Genomic DNA, 15504 nt, shown 5'->3' with positions numbered 1-15504 from the left:
CAGTATTATCTATTTTCCCAATAGCCTTTTTGTCTCAGTTTTTCTCTCATGAGTGGCCTGGTAATAAAAGTTCAATACCCCAATTCCTTTAATTCATAATTCACCCTGGCCCATATCATTTCAACATGTCTATTATTTGATACAGTTCACAGGTCATCAGACACAGTTGTCCCTCACTATTCAGTCGATTAGGGTGGGTATGAGCTCCACACCCACTTGTGGTGATATTCTCTCCCATGCCTTAAAGCATTCTGACGTCACCTTTTATGACAACTCCCTTATTCTACTGGTGATCTCTCAGATGAATTACAGATGATGTATTTATCAACAAAACCCTCACAGAAACCCACACTCCAATAAACCCTTTGGAGTAACTTACATCACTTTTTATATGCAGAATGAACAAAGCACATTTGTGTATTTACCCAAAGACCATAACCCCAAGGAACTGATAATTTTACCTATGAGCACATGTTATATCAAAAAAACAAAAATAAACCTATTCCGAATAACTTATTCAATTTAAGGGTACAACTCTTCATAATTTTCCCAGGGACATAATAGATTTTCAAAGTAATTATACATTTTGAATAGAGTCTTGTGTCTTTTAATCATTTAAAAATTAAATCCCACCTGTTCCAACAATTTCTAGTAAAAGGTGATCAGTCTTTCACAGGAAATTCTTAGGAATCAGGGCATTTTGACACCATTAAAATGTTTCCACTCCCCTTTCTTTAGGAACAACTTAAATACATTTTTCAAAAAATAATTCCATCATTCTGCATACCCAAATTGAAACTGAAGTGGAAAAAGCCCTTCCAATAAATCTACTAATGTATATTCATTCCCAGTACATGGTGCACTTACTAGTAAACCATAGCCAATAGCACACAGGGACTGGACTCACTTATCCAGAACTCTATTTATTAGCCTTATCCAGATATTTTTATTTTTAAAGCGTCTGACTTTAATTAACTGCTTTCCACAGTAATGCAGACTCCAATGATATTTTGACCAGAGAAGATTAAACCCTTTTTTTTTCCTGGAAAAGAAAGTATACATATCGTTAATTTCACAACGTCAGCTTTTAATCTGCAAATAGTTTTTATTCCATAAACATCTTAACATTTTTCAGAGAATGACGGTATAGAATGTCTAACAATTAAAATTCCATCTGTACTCTACTATATGTCAAGTCAAACGTGATCTAATACTTCTTCTTGACCACATATAAACTGTAATCTCTATGAACCACTCATTGTTCGCTCAGAGACCATACACCGCCAAGTAAAAATTCCATTCACACTAACCTCAAACCGATTAGTTGTTTGTTATTTTGACAAGGAAATAAACTCTCGTATATTGGCATTTCCTGCTACCACACTAAGTTCTAGTGTCACCTTACACTAATTTTCCCCATAACCCGCTATATCCATATTCAAAACAGGGAGCTATTTTCTTATTTGTTTTTAGATATTGTCAATAGTTCTACTAATCACCCGCACGTCTGCGAGGACGAGTGGAACCACATTTGTCTTTTATAGTAATGTATTTTCTGAAGATAGAATGTTACCGGGTAATGGCGTCCCCCATTATCCAGTTTTTTCATATTCAATCCGAAGTCGGTAGAACTGATGTGCGCGTCTTTCAGTGACTCCATGGCTTTTTAAAAACCCTCTATGCTAGGGAGAAACAATCATTTTTGTTTTCATGCCACTATTTATTCATTTATTTATTTTTCCTAAATACTCCCATACACCTTTTATTTATTATTTTTCCGAGGTAGAGCTAATCTCCTTTCCAATTAGTAATTCATTTGTCACATCACTTAATTTCTCTTATCAAAGCCTACTCTTTATAGTACAGACATTATTTCTGAATACTACAGAAGACTTAATGTCTTATTCTAGTACAGTACTTCAAATATCACTGTGTTTTTCCCTTTACAGATATCATTATTAATTCATTTTATCCGTTTGGTTTATTCTATTCTTATAGCTCTAATCAATTTTATGATTACATTTACATTACATTTAAGTCATTTAGCAGACTCTCTTATCCAGAGCGACTTACAAATTGGAAAGTTCATACATATTCATCCTGGTCCCCCCGTGGGAATTGAACACTCAACCCAGGCGTTGCAAGCACCATGCTCTACCAACTGAGCCACACAGGTCCACTGCCCGCTCCGTTAAGATCTCTATCTAACGTCTTACTTTTACCTTTATTTATTTATTTTGTCTATACTTTCTTATCTCTTCTCTATATTCTTATTGTTTGATCCTATGGTCAATTTACTAGTGAGTCAAGCCTCAGTATTTTTTATACCCCTCTCTGCCCTTCAGACTATTTTTTAGACCGTAGCTTCTGTAGACACAGAGTGTCTGACGGCCTGTTTTGTCCTCTTTCTTTGTTTCACCGTACGCGAATTCTTAATGTGTCCTGGATTCCACTATTTATCTTAACCAACTTAGATTCGTTTTAACGTTATAGTACAATTTCAGTTTATTGGCGATTCTGTTTTCTCTTTTGTTACCCACTTCCTATTCGTATTATACTATTCGGTTAACGCCTTTTTAAGTATTTTTATTTATTATTTGTTTTGACACCTTTTAGTTATTCTTACCGCGGTCTCTTACCATTTTATCACATCAGTGTTTTTATCCTTGCTTATAACTTATTTTACTTCGATGTTTCTTAACTTCTTTCCCTCTGCCTAATAGCAGTTAACGGCACCCATCATCAACTCTACTCTGTCACAGGAGAGCTGCGCGCTCCCTCTCCTGGACGTTCTGCCTACACACACACAACTTGTCTTTCCTTCCTAATGTTCTATTTTTACACAGATCCACTCATTTCTTACAACATTCTCATTCATCCTTTTTATTTTTCACCTGTTCATTCAATCCCTTTGTTTTTACCTCAAAACAACTTAGTCTGTCTTTATTGACTTAATTCACTTCCACCTACATAAGCCTAGACTGCTAAGATTTCTACAATATGACGAGACTACTGTCTAATCGGATCAGCTTGTCTTCATATCCTATTCACCCCCCCAATACTGATCTTTTCTTCTATTATTAGAGTAGTATTGTGGCGTGACCTACTGAATTACAAAACCCTGTTAGCTAGACAGAGCGGTTTTTTATTCGCAGGATTTCTTTTGCATTTGAACGCCGCACAATCGGGCTAACGTTCTTCCTGCCTTCTAAATATTCATCCGTTCAGTCCCCCGTTCTGGGGCGGTAACCATGAAATATTTATTTAACTACTAAATATTCACCAACAGACCCTTCTGCCGTGACGTGAATATCCCACCCAAGCGGACCTCTTCAAAAATGTTCCTTTTTTAAAGAGCGGTATCGTGGCTTCCTAACTACTTATTTATGCAGTTCTCTGTTATCTTTAGAGCCGTTATTCATAAGTAACCTGTCCAAGCATTCCTTCTACTAATTTTATTGAAGAGGTATCACAGGATTTTCTACCTACATTATCTGTTTTGACCGTATGAGCTGTCCCTTATTATAACCAGCCATCTCAGCCAGATGCGCAAACAACCGCATCATTTAAGCTACACATTCGAACGGTCTGATCTGAACGAGCGCATGCATGCCCACTCTACATCTAACACAAGCAAAGTTCACAGCACCTATTCACTCAGTCTCTATACATGCGCATACATTTATATTTAATACAATTCCCCAAATTACACATACATGCAAATTCATTGAATTTAAAAGTTCTTTTGTATTTACTGGTTTCATTTTAGGAAATTTGAAAGAGAGACTTACGTGGCGCTCCTCTCGCTGAGACAGTATCTCTGAAGCAATCTTACACAAACATTTCAACTATTGTAAGAACTTGCTTACCGTCTAGTTGGGCGGCCACCCTTGTTTGCCAGATTGTCCAAAGAAACTATCTCCAGCCCTGAACGCCATTCCTCAGTCCCTGTCCCTCCTGGCTCAGCTCGCCAAATATGTCGTGGAAAATCATTTCAAATACAACGCTTATCAGAACTTGTAAATTCAAACATGCTCTTTATTACAACTGTACAGCCAACTGGCATGTCCCCGCGGAACACACCCCGCGGAACACACACTCAGAAGTCCAGTCCTTTATATTTATATCCACATAGTATTGTCCATCCCTTATGAAGTCATTCACCACCATCTGCTTTCAATTAGTTTATAATGGTGGCCGGACCCTCTATCCCAGTGTGTCAACAGACCCCATGCCCCTTCCCTTCACCACCAAATCAATGCACTCTTTGTTCTAGTCTCCCCTATCCCTAGTGTGTGCAATTGCCTTTAAGCGCCTCTCTGTCTGACATGTATGTTTGTAATAGAATGGTCAGACCATATGTCTAGTGTCCAATTGCCTTTAAGCGCCTCTCTGTCTGACATGTATGTTTGTAATAGAATGGTCAGACCATATGTCTAGTGTCCAATTGCCTTTAAGCGCCTCTCTGGTATGTGTGCCTCCAGTGGAATGTGCAGACCACAAGTTCAGTGTGTCCAACTGTTTTACAAGTGCCCATGTGTCTGATCAGTCCGTCAGCACAATGGAGAAAACAAGAGGGCCAGAACGTCCCCTAGTATATCTCCATTACCACAGTCTCATGATCAACGTGAACATGTGGCTCGCTACTTTAATGTTCAGCTGTCTTATGTTACTACTACAGTACAGAAACCTTTGTTTGCAATTACAGAGATCATACGTTTCCTGTAGTTCTTGACTAGGTTTGCACACACTGCAGCAGGGATTTTGGCCCACTCCTCCCTACAGATCTTCTCCAGATCCTTCAGGTTTCGGGGCTGTCGCTGGGCAATACGGACTTTCAGCTCCCTCCAAAGATTTTCTATTGGGTTCAGGTCTGGAGACTGGCTAGGCCACTCCAGGACCTTGAGATGCTTCTTACGGAGCCACTCCTTAGTTGCCATGGCTGTGTGCTTCGTGTCGTTGTCATGCTGGAAGACCCAGCCACGACCCATCTTCAATGCTCTTACTGAGGGAAGGAGGTTGTTGGCCAAGATCTCGCGATACATGGCCCCATCCATCCTCCCCTCAATACGGTGCAGTCGTCCTGTCCCCTTTGCAGAAAAGCATCCCCAAAGAATGATGTTTCCACCTCCATGCTTCACGGTTGGGATGGTGTTCTTGGGGTTGTACTCATACTTCTTCTTCCTCCAAACACGGCGAGTGGAGTTAGACCAAAAAGCTCTATTTTTGTCTCATCAGACCACATGACCTTCTCCCATTCCTCCTCTGGATCATCCAGATGGTCATTGGCAAACTTCAGACGGGCCTGGACATGCACTGGCTTAAGCAGGGGGACCTTGCGTGCGCTGCAGGATTTTAATCCATGACGGCGTAGTGTGTTACTAATGGTTTTCTTTGAGACTGTGGTCCCAGCTCTCTTCAGGTCATTGACCAGGTCCTGCCGTGTAGTTCTGGGCTGATCCCTCACCTTCCTCATGATCATTAATGCCCCACGAGGTGAAATCTTGCATGGAGCCCCAGACCGAGGGTGATTGACCGTCATCTTGAACTTCTTCCATTTTCTAATAATTGCGCCAACAGTTGTTTCCTTCTCACCAAGCTGCTTGCCTATTGTCCTGTATCCCATCCCAGCCTTGTGCAGGTCTACAATTTTATCCCTGATGTCCTTACACAGCTCTCTGGTCTTGGCCATTGTGGAGAGGTTGGAATCTGTTTGATTGAGTGTGTGGACAGGTGTCTTTTATACAGGTAACGAGTTCAAACAGGTGCAGTTAATACAGGTAATGAGTGGAGAACAGGAGGGCTTCTTAAAGAAAAACTAACAGGTCTGTGAGAGCCGGAATTCTTACTGGTTGGTAGGTGATCAAATACTTATGTCATGCAATAAAATGCAAATTAATTATTTAAAAATCATACAATGTGATTTTCTGGATTTTTGTTTTAGATTCCGTCTCTCATAGTTGAAGTGTACCTATGATAAAAATGACAGACCTCTACATGCTTTGTAAGTAGGAAAACCTGCAAAATCGGCAGTGTATCAAATACTTGTTCTCCCCACTGTATATCTATTGTCTCTATTATATTACGACATACCAGCTAGATCTACTGTCTCTATTATATTTTGGCAGACTAGCTAGATCTACTGTCTGTACTATATTATGACAGACCTGCTACATCTACTGCCTCTACTATATTATGACATACCAACTACATCTACATTCTCTAATATATTATGATATACCTGCTAGATCTACTCTCTCAATTATCCTACAAAAGACCAGCTAGATTTACTGTCACATATTATGACCGACCAGCTAGATCTACTGCCTCTTTTATAATATGACAGACCAGCTAGATCTACTGTCTCAATTATATTATGGCAGACCAGCTAGATCTACTGTCTCAATTATATTATGAAAGACCAGCTAGATTTACTGTCTCTAGTATATTATGACAGACCAGCTAGATCTACTGTCTCTACTATAGTATGACAGACCAGCTACATCTACAGTCTCTAATATATTATGATAGACCTGCTAGATCTACTGTCTCATTTATAATATGACAGACCAGATATATTTATTCTGTCTCAATTATATTATGATTATATTACTTTATTATGACAGACCAGCTAGATATATAATATTTATTATAATATGACAGTCCAGCTACATCTACTGTCTCTATTATATTACGAGAGACCAGCTAGATCTACTGTATTTATTATATTATGACAGACCAGCTAGATCTACTGTCTCAATTATAATACGAAAGACCAGTTAGATTTACTGTCTCTAGTATATTATGACAGACCAGCTAGATCTATTATTTCTATTTTATTACGACATACCAGCTACATCTACTGTCTCAATTATATTACGACAGACTTGCTAGATCTACTGCCTCTACTATATTATGAAAGACCAGCTACATCTACTGTCTTTATTATTTTAAGACAGATCAGGTTAGATCTTCTGCCTCAATTATACAACGAAGAACCAGCTAGATTTACTGTCTCTATTATATTATGACAGACCAGCTAGATCTACTGTCTCAATTATTTTATTTCCGACCAGCACAAACTGTAGTTGCTGTATGGATTAGCAGCCCATCGCCTTAACCACTCGGCCACCTCATCCTGTAGCCTGCTTGTGGCAGTTGCCCCCACAAACTGTAGTTGCTGTATGTAAACCCTTGATTGAAATAGATTTAAGTTAGGCATAGCAATGGCAGAGCCATGTGTCGATCCCATCGAGACATTTAACAAATGTGTTGTCAGGCCGAGTGGTCTACAGTGCTTGATTAAGTGTGGGGAGGTGTCGGTTCAAATCCCACCGTTGAGGTTGCCCTTGGTAAAGCTATTCTTCAATACCTGAATCTTATCAGTTTGCTCTAGGATTGTGCAGGGATTCTATATTCATGTGGGGCCATGCAAGAGCAGAAAAAACAACTGTTTTGCGAAGATGTTTGTATTCCAATCCACACATGTAGTTCATCGGCTTCACCACTCAGATACCAAGTCCTGTGCTTTCGCGGTGGCAGTGGGCCATCTTATCAGTGTTTGCGAGAGTCAAAATCTTCCAATGCCATACAAAACCAAAGTTTTTTTGTGCGCACGATGAGGATGGGATTCGAACCCATGCGTGCATAGCACAATGGATTAGCAGTCCATTGCCTTAAGCTGTTATGGCTGCAGGGCGGTGCCGGTACACTTATGACAACAGCCCGTCCAAGTGCAGGGCGCGAAATTCATAAGATATTTTTTTGAAATATTTAACTTTCACACATTATCAAGTCCAATACTGCAAATGAAAGATACACATCTTGTGAATCCAGCCAACATGTCCGATTTTTTAAATGTTTTACAGCGAAAACACCACGTATATTTATGTTAGCTCACCACCAAATACAAAAAAGCAGACATTTTTCACAGCACAGGTAGTTTGCACAAAACCAACCTAACTAACCAAGAACCAACCAAACTAACCAAGAAACAACTTCATCAGATGACAGTCTTATAACAAGTTATACAATAAATCTATGTTTTGTTCGAAAAATGTGCATATTTGAGGTATAAATCATAGTTTAACCTGTTGGGGATGAGGGCGCTGTTGTGGCTATTTATGCTAATCGTGTAATTTTTTGAAACGGCTTCCCACAAAGTTCTTGATCGTACAATATGCATATTATTATTATTATTGGATAGAAAACAGTCTATAGTTTCTATAGGAGTTGAAATTTTGTCTCTAAGTGGAACAGAGCCCATTCTACAGCAATTTCCCTGACATGGAGTCAGATTCCAGAAATTTTGGCCACTGTTCTGGAGTCAGTTAAAAGGGCACTGTTATTGCTATGACTATACGGACACTGCTTACGTCTTCCCCTGGATGTCTTTACGTGATGACGATTTGAATCGGGTCGATTGCGCGTTCACAGGCACTATAAATTAAAAAACCCTGAGGCTAATCACTCTTTTGGAGCTGCGTCATGCGCATAGAGGACACCGACCCGCACCTGTTCCAAGCATTAGTGGAGGGAGTAATATTACTCGGGTCATGTTTCTACTCGTTATGGGAGTTAAAAACATCATAAGGTAGTTAATTTAAAGCGTTTTATAGCAATTTATATCCGTTTAGTGCGATTTTGGGACATTTATTTCTGAAACGCTGTGAATTGCTGGGCACGCTTCCAGTTCATCCCGAACGCAGTTGGCATTTCCACATGGCAAGAGGACAGCTTTCCACCAAAAGACGATTGGACCCAAGAAAGGATCCTTTGCCCAAGATACCGATGGAAGAACAGCTCAAAGTAGGACATTTTTATTATGATAAATCGTGTTTCTGTCGAAAAGTGTTAGTGGCTTCGGACGCCATGTTTTTTGACGTAGCTTCGCTTGGCGCAAGCTGTATTGAAAAGTAAGGATAATTTAAAAAATGTAATTCCGCGATTGTATTAAGAATTAAATTGTCTATCAATCCCTGTCCACCCTATATTTTTTAGTCACGTTTATGAGTATTTATGTATAAGAGTAGATCACTGTCTAAGTGGCGCACAGACTTTTTCTGACCAGCTGAGCTACATTTCACATTGTCTAACCATGATTTTGGTGGCTAAATATAAACATTTTCGATCAAACTCTATATGGATTGTGTAATATGATGTTACAGGAGTGTCATCTGAAGAATTCTGAGAAGGTTAGTGAAAAAATTAATATATTTTGGCGATGTTTACTTTTATCGCTCACTTTGGCTAGAATCAATGCTGGGCTGCTATGTGCTATGTGCTATGCTAATATAACGATTTATTGTGTTTTCGCTGTAAGACACTTAGAAAATCTGAAATATTGTCTGTATTCACAGGATCTGTGTCTTTCGATTCGTGTATGCTGTGTATTTTTACGAAATGTTTGATGATTAGTAAGTAGGTAAACACGTTGCTCTAAGTAGTTTTTCTATTCCATTTGTGACGGTGGGTGCAATTGTAACCTATGCCATCTACCTGAAATATGCACTTTTTTCTAACAAAACCTATCCCATACCATAAATATGTTATCAGACTGTCATCTGATTAGTTTTTTTCTTGGTTAGGGGCTATAAATATCTTAGTTTAGCCGAATTGGTGATAGCTACTGGTGTTGGTGGACAAATAAAAGATGGTGGATTATGCTAATGTGTTTTTAGGTAATAGATGTACATCTTTACATATTGTGTCTTCCCTGTAAAACATTTTAAAAATCGGACATGTTGACTGGATTCACAAGATCTGTGTCTTTCATTAGCTGTATTGGACTTTAATGTGTGAAAGTTAAATATTTAAAAAAAATATTGTTTTTGAATTTCGCGGCACTGGTTTTTCAGTGGGGGTGGGGGGGGAGTGCCGCTAGCGCCACTCTCATCCTAGACAGGTTAACATTGCAGCTACAATCGGAAATAGCACCGAAGCAGCTAGAACAATTACAGAGACCAAATTGAAATACCTAAATACTCATCATAAAACATTTCTGAAAAATACATGGTGTACAGCAAATTAAAGACAAACATCTTGTGAATCCAGCCAATATTTCCAATTCTTTAAGTGTTTTACAGCGAAAACACAATATAGCATTATATTAGCTTACCACAATAGCCAGAAACACAAGCCATTTACAAGCAGCAAACGTTAGCGATCGTAACAAACCAGCAAAAGATATATAATTTTTGACTAACCTTGATAAGCTTCATCAGATGACAGTCCTATAACATCAGGTTATACATACACTTATGTTTTGTTCGAAAATGTGCATATTTAGAGCTGAAATCAGTGGTTATACATTGTGCTAACGTAGCATCTTTTTCCCAGAATGTCCGGATATTTTTATGACACTCACCTATTCTGACCAAATAACTATTCATAAACGTTACTAAAAAATACATGTTGTATAGGAAATGATAGATACACTAGTTCTTAATGCAATCGCCGTGTTAGAATTCTAAAAATAACTTCATTACGACATCCAGCTTACGTTATAGCGAGAGAGTGCCCAAAATCTGGGCGCAAACTAATAGTACACATGTTCGACAGATATATGAAATAACATCATAAAATGGGTCCTACTTTTGATGATCTTCCATCAGAATGTTGTACAAGGGGTCCTTTGTCGGGAACAATCACTGTTTGGTTTTAGAATGTCCTCTTCTCCAGTCAATTAGCACGGAAAGCTAGCAAAGTGGAGCGAAGCTCTCCTTCGTGAACAAACGCAGACAACGCAACACGCCTAACGTCCCGAAAAAATTTCAATAATCGAATAAAACTATATTGAAAAAACATACTTTACGATGATATTGTCACATTTATCAAATAAAATCAAAGCCGGAGATATTAGCCGTCTATAACGACAGCTCTTCAGAAGGCAATACCCGGGTACTTCTCGCGCCTTCCAGAAAACAGGAAATTGGTGTCACGTCATGCCAAGAGCTCTTATTCCACCTCAGATCAAGTTATACACTCCATTTCTTCTCTCACTGCCTGTTGACATCTAGTGGAAGGCGTATGAAGTGCATGTATACTAATACATATCAAGCACATTTATAGGCAGGCCCTAGAACAGAGCATCGATTTCAGATTTTCCACTTCCTGTCAGGAAGTTTGCTGCAAAATGAGTTCTGTTTTACTCACAGATATAATTCAAACGGTTTTAGAAACTAGAGAGTGTTTTCATTCCAATAGTAATAATAAATGCATATTGTACGAGCAAGAATTGAGTACGAGGCCGTTTGAAATGAGCACCTTTTATCCAGGCTACTCAATACTGCCCCTGCAGCCCAAAGAAGTTAACCACTCGGCCACCTAATCCTTTTTCCTTCTTGTGGCAGTTGCCAGTTGCCTCCACAAACTGTTTATACTGTATGTAAACCCTTGATTGAAATCAATGAAAGTTAGGCATAGCAATGGCGGGGCCATGTGTCGATCCCATCGAGACATTTAACAAATGTGTTGTCAGGCAGAGTGGTCTACAGTGCTTGATTAAGTGTGGGGAGGTGTCGGTTCAAATTCCACCGTTGAGGTTGCCCTTGGCAAAGCTATTCTTCAATACCTGAATCTTATCAGTTTGCTCTAGGATTGTGCAGGGATTCTATATTCATGTGGGGCCATGCAGGAGAAGAAAAAACATCTGTTTTGCGAAGATGTTTGTGTTCCAATCCACACATGTAGTTCATCGGCTTCACCACTCAGATACCAAGTCCTGTGCTTTCGCGGTGGCAGTGGGCCATCGTATCAGTGTTTGCGAGAGTCAAAATCTTCCAATGCCATAAAAAAACAAAGCTTTTTTGTGCGCACGATGAGGATGGGATTCGAACCCATGAGTGTATAGCACAATGGATTAGCAGTCCATCGCCTTAACCACTCGGCCAACTCATCCTTGATCCTTCTTGTGGCAGTTGCCCCCACAAACTGTAGTTGCTGTATTTAAACCCTTGATTAAAATCAATGAAAGTTAAGCATAGCAATTGCAAGGCCATGTGTCGATCCCATCGAGACATTTAACAGATGTGTGGTCAGGCCGAGTGGTCTACAGTGCTTGATTAAGTGTGGGGAGGTGTCGGTTCAAATCCCACCGTTGAGGTTGCCCTTGGTAAAGCTATTCTTCAATACCTGAATCTTATCAGTTTGCTCTAGGATTGTGTAGGTATTCTATATTCATGTGGGGCCATGCAAGAGAAGAAAAAACATCTGTTTTGCGAAGATGTTTGTGTTCCAATTCACACATGTAGTTCATCGGCTTCACCACTCAGATACCAAGTCCTGTGCTTTCGCGGTGGCAGTGGGCCATCGTATCAGTGTTTGCGAGAGTCAAAATCTTCCAATGCCATAAAAAAACAAAGCTTTTTTGTGCGCACGATGAGGATGGGATTCGAACCCATGAGTGTATAGCACAATGGATTAGCAGTCCATCGCCTTAACCACTCGGCCAACTCATCCTTGTTCCTTCTTGTGGCAGTTGCCCCCACAAACTGTAGTTGCTGTATTTAAACCCTTGATTAAAATCAATGAAAGTTAAGCATAGCAATTGCAGGGCCATGTGTCGATCCCATCGAGACATTTAACAGATGTGTGGTCAGGCCGAGTGGTCTACAGTGCTTGATTAAGTGTGTGGAGGTGTCGGTTCAAATCCCACCGTTGAGGTTGCCCTTGGTAAACCTATTCTTCAATACCTGAATCTTATCAGTTTGCTCTAGGATTGTGCAGGGATTCTGTATTCATGTGGGGCCATGCAAGAGAAGACAAAACATCTGTTTTGCGAAGATGTTTGTGTTCCAATCCACACATGTAGTTCATCTGCTTCACCACTCAGATACCAAGTCCTGTGCTTTCGCGGTGGCAGTGGGCCATCTTATCAGTGTTTGCGAGAGTCAAAATCTTCCAATGCCATACAAAACCAATGTTTTTTTGTGTGCACGATGAAGATGGGATTCTAACCCATGAGTGCATAGCACAATGGATTAGCAGTCCATCGCCTTAACCACTCAGCCACCTCATCCTTATGCCTGCTTGTGGCAGTTGCCCCCACAAACTGTAGTTGCTGTATTTTAAACCTTGATTGAAATCAAAGAGAGATAAGCATAGTAATTGCAGGGCCATGTGTCGATCCCATCGAGACATTTAACAAATGTGTTGTCAGGCAGAGTGGTCTACAGTGCTTGATTAAGTGTGGGGAGGTGTCGGTTCAAATCCCACCGTTGAGATTGCCCTTGGTAAAGCTATTCTTCAATACCTATATCTTATCAGTCGCTCTAGGATTGTGTAGGGATTCTATATTCATGTGGGGCCATGCAAGAGAAGAAAAAACATCTGTTTTGCGAAGATGTTTGTGTTCAAATCCACACATGTAGTTCATCGGCTTCACCACTCAGATACCAAGTCCTGTGCTTTCGCGGTGGCAGTGGGCCATCCTATCAGTGTTTGCGAGAGTCAAAATCTTCCAATACCATACAAAACCAATGTTTTTTTGTGTGTACGATGAGGATGGGACTCGAACCCTTGCATGCAGAGCACAATGGATTAGCAGTCCATCGCCTTAACCACTCGGCCACCTCATCCTATTTCCTGCTTGTGGCAGTTGCCCCCACAAACTGTAGTTGCTGTATGTAAACCCTTGATTGAAATCAATGAAAGTTAGGCATAGCAATGGCGGGGCCATGTGTCGATCCCATCGAGACATTTAACAAATATGTTGTCAGGCCGAGTGGTCTACAGTGCTTGATTAAGTGTGGGGAGGTTTCGGTTCAAATCCCACTGTTGAGGTTGCCCTTGGTAAAGCTATTCTTCAATTCCTGAATCTTATCAGTCGCTCTAGGATTGTGCAGGGATTCTATATTCATGTGGGGCCATGCAAGAGAAGAAAAAACATCTGTTTTGCGAAGATGTTTGTGTTCCAATCCACACATGTAGTTCATCGGCTTCACCACTCAGATACCAAGTCCTGTGCTTTCGCGGTGGCAGTGGGCCATCCTATCAGTGTTTGCGAGAGTCAAAATCTTCCAATGCCATAAAAATGCACAGTTATTCAGTGTGCACGATGAGGATGGGATTCGAACCCATGCGTGCATAGCAAAATGGATTAGCAGTCCATCGCCTTAACCACTCGGCCACCTCATCCTTTTTTCTGCCTGTGGCAGTTGCCCCCACAAACTGTAGTTGCTGTATTTAAACCCTTGATTGACATCAATGAAAGTTAAGCATAGCAATTGCAGGGCCATGTGTCGATCCCATCGAGACATTTAACAAATGTGTTGTCAGGCAGAGTGGTCTACAGTGCTTGATTAAGTGTGGGGAGGAGTCGGTTCAAATCCCACTGTTGAGATTGCCCTTGGTAAAGCTATTCCTCAATACCTATATCTTATCAGTCGCTCTAGGATTGTGCAGGGATTCTATATTCATGTGGGGCCATGCAAGAGAAGAAAAAACATCTGTTTTGCGAAGATGTTTGTGTTCCAATCCACACATGTAGTTCATCGGCTTCACCAGTCAGATACCAAGTCCTGTGCTTTCGCGGTGGCAGTGGGCCATCTTATCAGTGTTTGCGAGAGTCAAAATCTTCCAATACCATACAAAACCAATGTTTTTTTGTGTGTACGATGAGGATGGGACTCGCACCCATGAGTGCATAGCACAATGGATTAGCAGTCCATCGCCTTAACCACTCGGCCACCTCAACCTTTTTTCTGCTTGTGGCAGTTGCCCCCACAAACTGTAGTTGCTGTATTTAAACCCTTGATTGAAATCAATGAAAGTTAAGCATAGCAATTGCAGGGCCATGTGTCGATCCCATCGAGACATTTAACAAATGTGTTGTCAGGCCGAGTGGTCTACAGTGCTTGATTATAGCACAATGGATTAGCAGTCCATCGCCTTAACCACTCGGCCACCTCATCCTTATGCCTGGTTGTTGCAGTTGCCCCCACAAACTGTAGTTGCTGTATTTAAAACCTTGATTGAAATCAAAGAGAGATAAGCATAGTAATTGCAGGGCCATGTCTAAATACATAGACATTTAACAAATGTGTTGTCAGGCAGAGTGGTCTACAGTGCTTGATTAAGTGTGGGGAGGTTTCGGTTCAAATCCCACTGTTGAGGTTGCCCTTGGTAAAGCTATTCTTCAATTCCTGAATCTTATCAGTTTGCTCTAGGATTGTGTAGGTATTCTATATTCATGTGGGGCCATGCAAGAGAAGAAAAAACATCTGTTTTGCGAAGATGTTTGTGTTCCAATCCACACATGTAGTTCATCGGCTTCACCACTCAGATACCAAGTCCTGTGCTTTCGCGGTGGCAGTGGGCCATCTTATCAGTGTTTGCGAGAGTCAAAATCTTCCAATGCCATACAAAACCTATGTTTTTTTGTGTGCACGATGAGGATGGGATTCAAACCCATGAGTGCATAGCACAATGGATTAGCAGTCCATCGCCTTAACCACTCGGCCACCTCATCCTTATGCCTGGTTGTGGCAGTTGCCCCCACAAACT

The 15504-nt window shown here is 40.5% G+C and overlaps 7 non-coding genes across 7 annotated transcripts; all 7 read right to left on the bottom strand.

Annotated features, from left to right (window-relative positions):
* Positions 1–11816: 11816 nt before the first annotated feature.
* On the bottom strand, positions 11817–11898 carry trnas-gcu (transfer RNA serine (anticodon GCU)). Its single transcript has one exon. It is a non-coding gene; the product is annotated as a tRNA-Ser (tRNA).
* A 478-nt stretch (positions 11899–12376) lies between these two features.
* On the bottom strand, positions 12377–12458 carry trnas-gcu (transfer RNA serine (anticodon GCU)). Its single transcript has one exon. It is a non-coding gene; the product is annotated as a tRNA-Ser (tRNA).
* A 478-nt stretch (positions 12459–12936) lies between these two features.
* Positions 12937–13018, bottom strand: trnas-gcu (transfer RNA serine (anticodon GCU)). Its single transcript has one exon. It is a non-coding gene; the product is annotated as a tRNA-Ser (tRNA).
* Positions 13019–13495: 477 nt separating this feature from the next.
* trnas-gcu (transfer RNA serine (anticodon GCU)) lies at positions 13496–13577 on the bottom strand. The gene has a single exon. It is a non-coding gene; the product is annotated as a tRNA-Ser (tRNA).
* Positions 13578–14054: 477 nt separating this feature from the next.
* On the bottom strand, positions 14055–14136 carry trnas-gcu (transfer RNA serine (anticodon GCU)). The gene has a single exon. It is a non-coding gene; the product is annotated as a tRNA-Ser (tRNA).
* A 477-nt stretch (positions 14137–14613) lies between these two features.
* Positions 14614–14696, bottom strand: trnas-gcu (transfer RNA serine (anticodon GCU)). The gene has a single exon. It is a non-coding gene; the product is annotated as a tRNA-Ser (tRNA).
* Positions 14697–15387: 691 nt separating this feature from the next.
* On the bottom strand, positions 15388–15469 carry trnas-gcu (transfer RNA serine (anticodon GCU)). The gene has a single exon. It is a non-coding gene; the product is annotated as a tRNA-Ser (tRNA).
* Between the last annotated feature and the right edge of the window lie 35 nt (positions 15470–15504).

This window comes from Salvelinus alpinus, chromosome 24 (assembly GCF_045679555.1).
Source record: "Salvelinus alpinus chromosome 24, SLU_Salpinus.1, whole genome shotgun sequence".
NCBI lineage: Eukaryota > Metazoa > Chordata > Actinopteri > Salmoniformes > Salmonidae > Salvelinus > Salvelinus alpinus.
The sequence above is the reverse complement of the archived record's forward strand: the minus strand, read 5'-3'. Positions and strand labels throughout refer to the sequence as shown.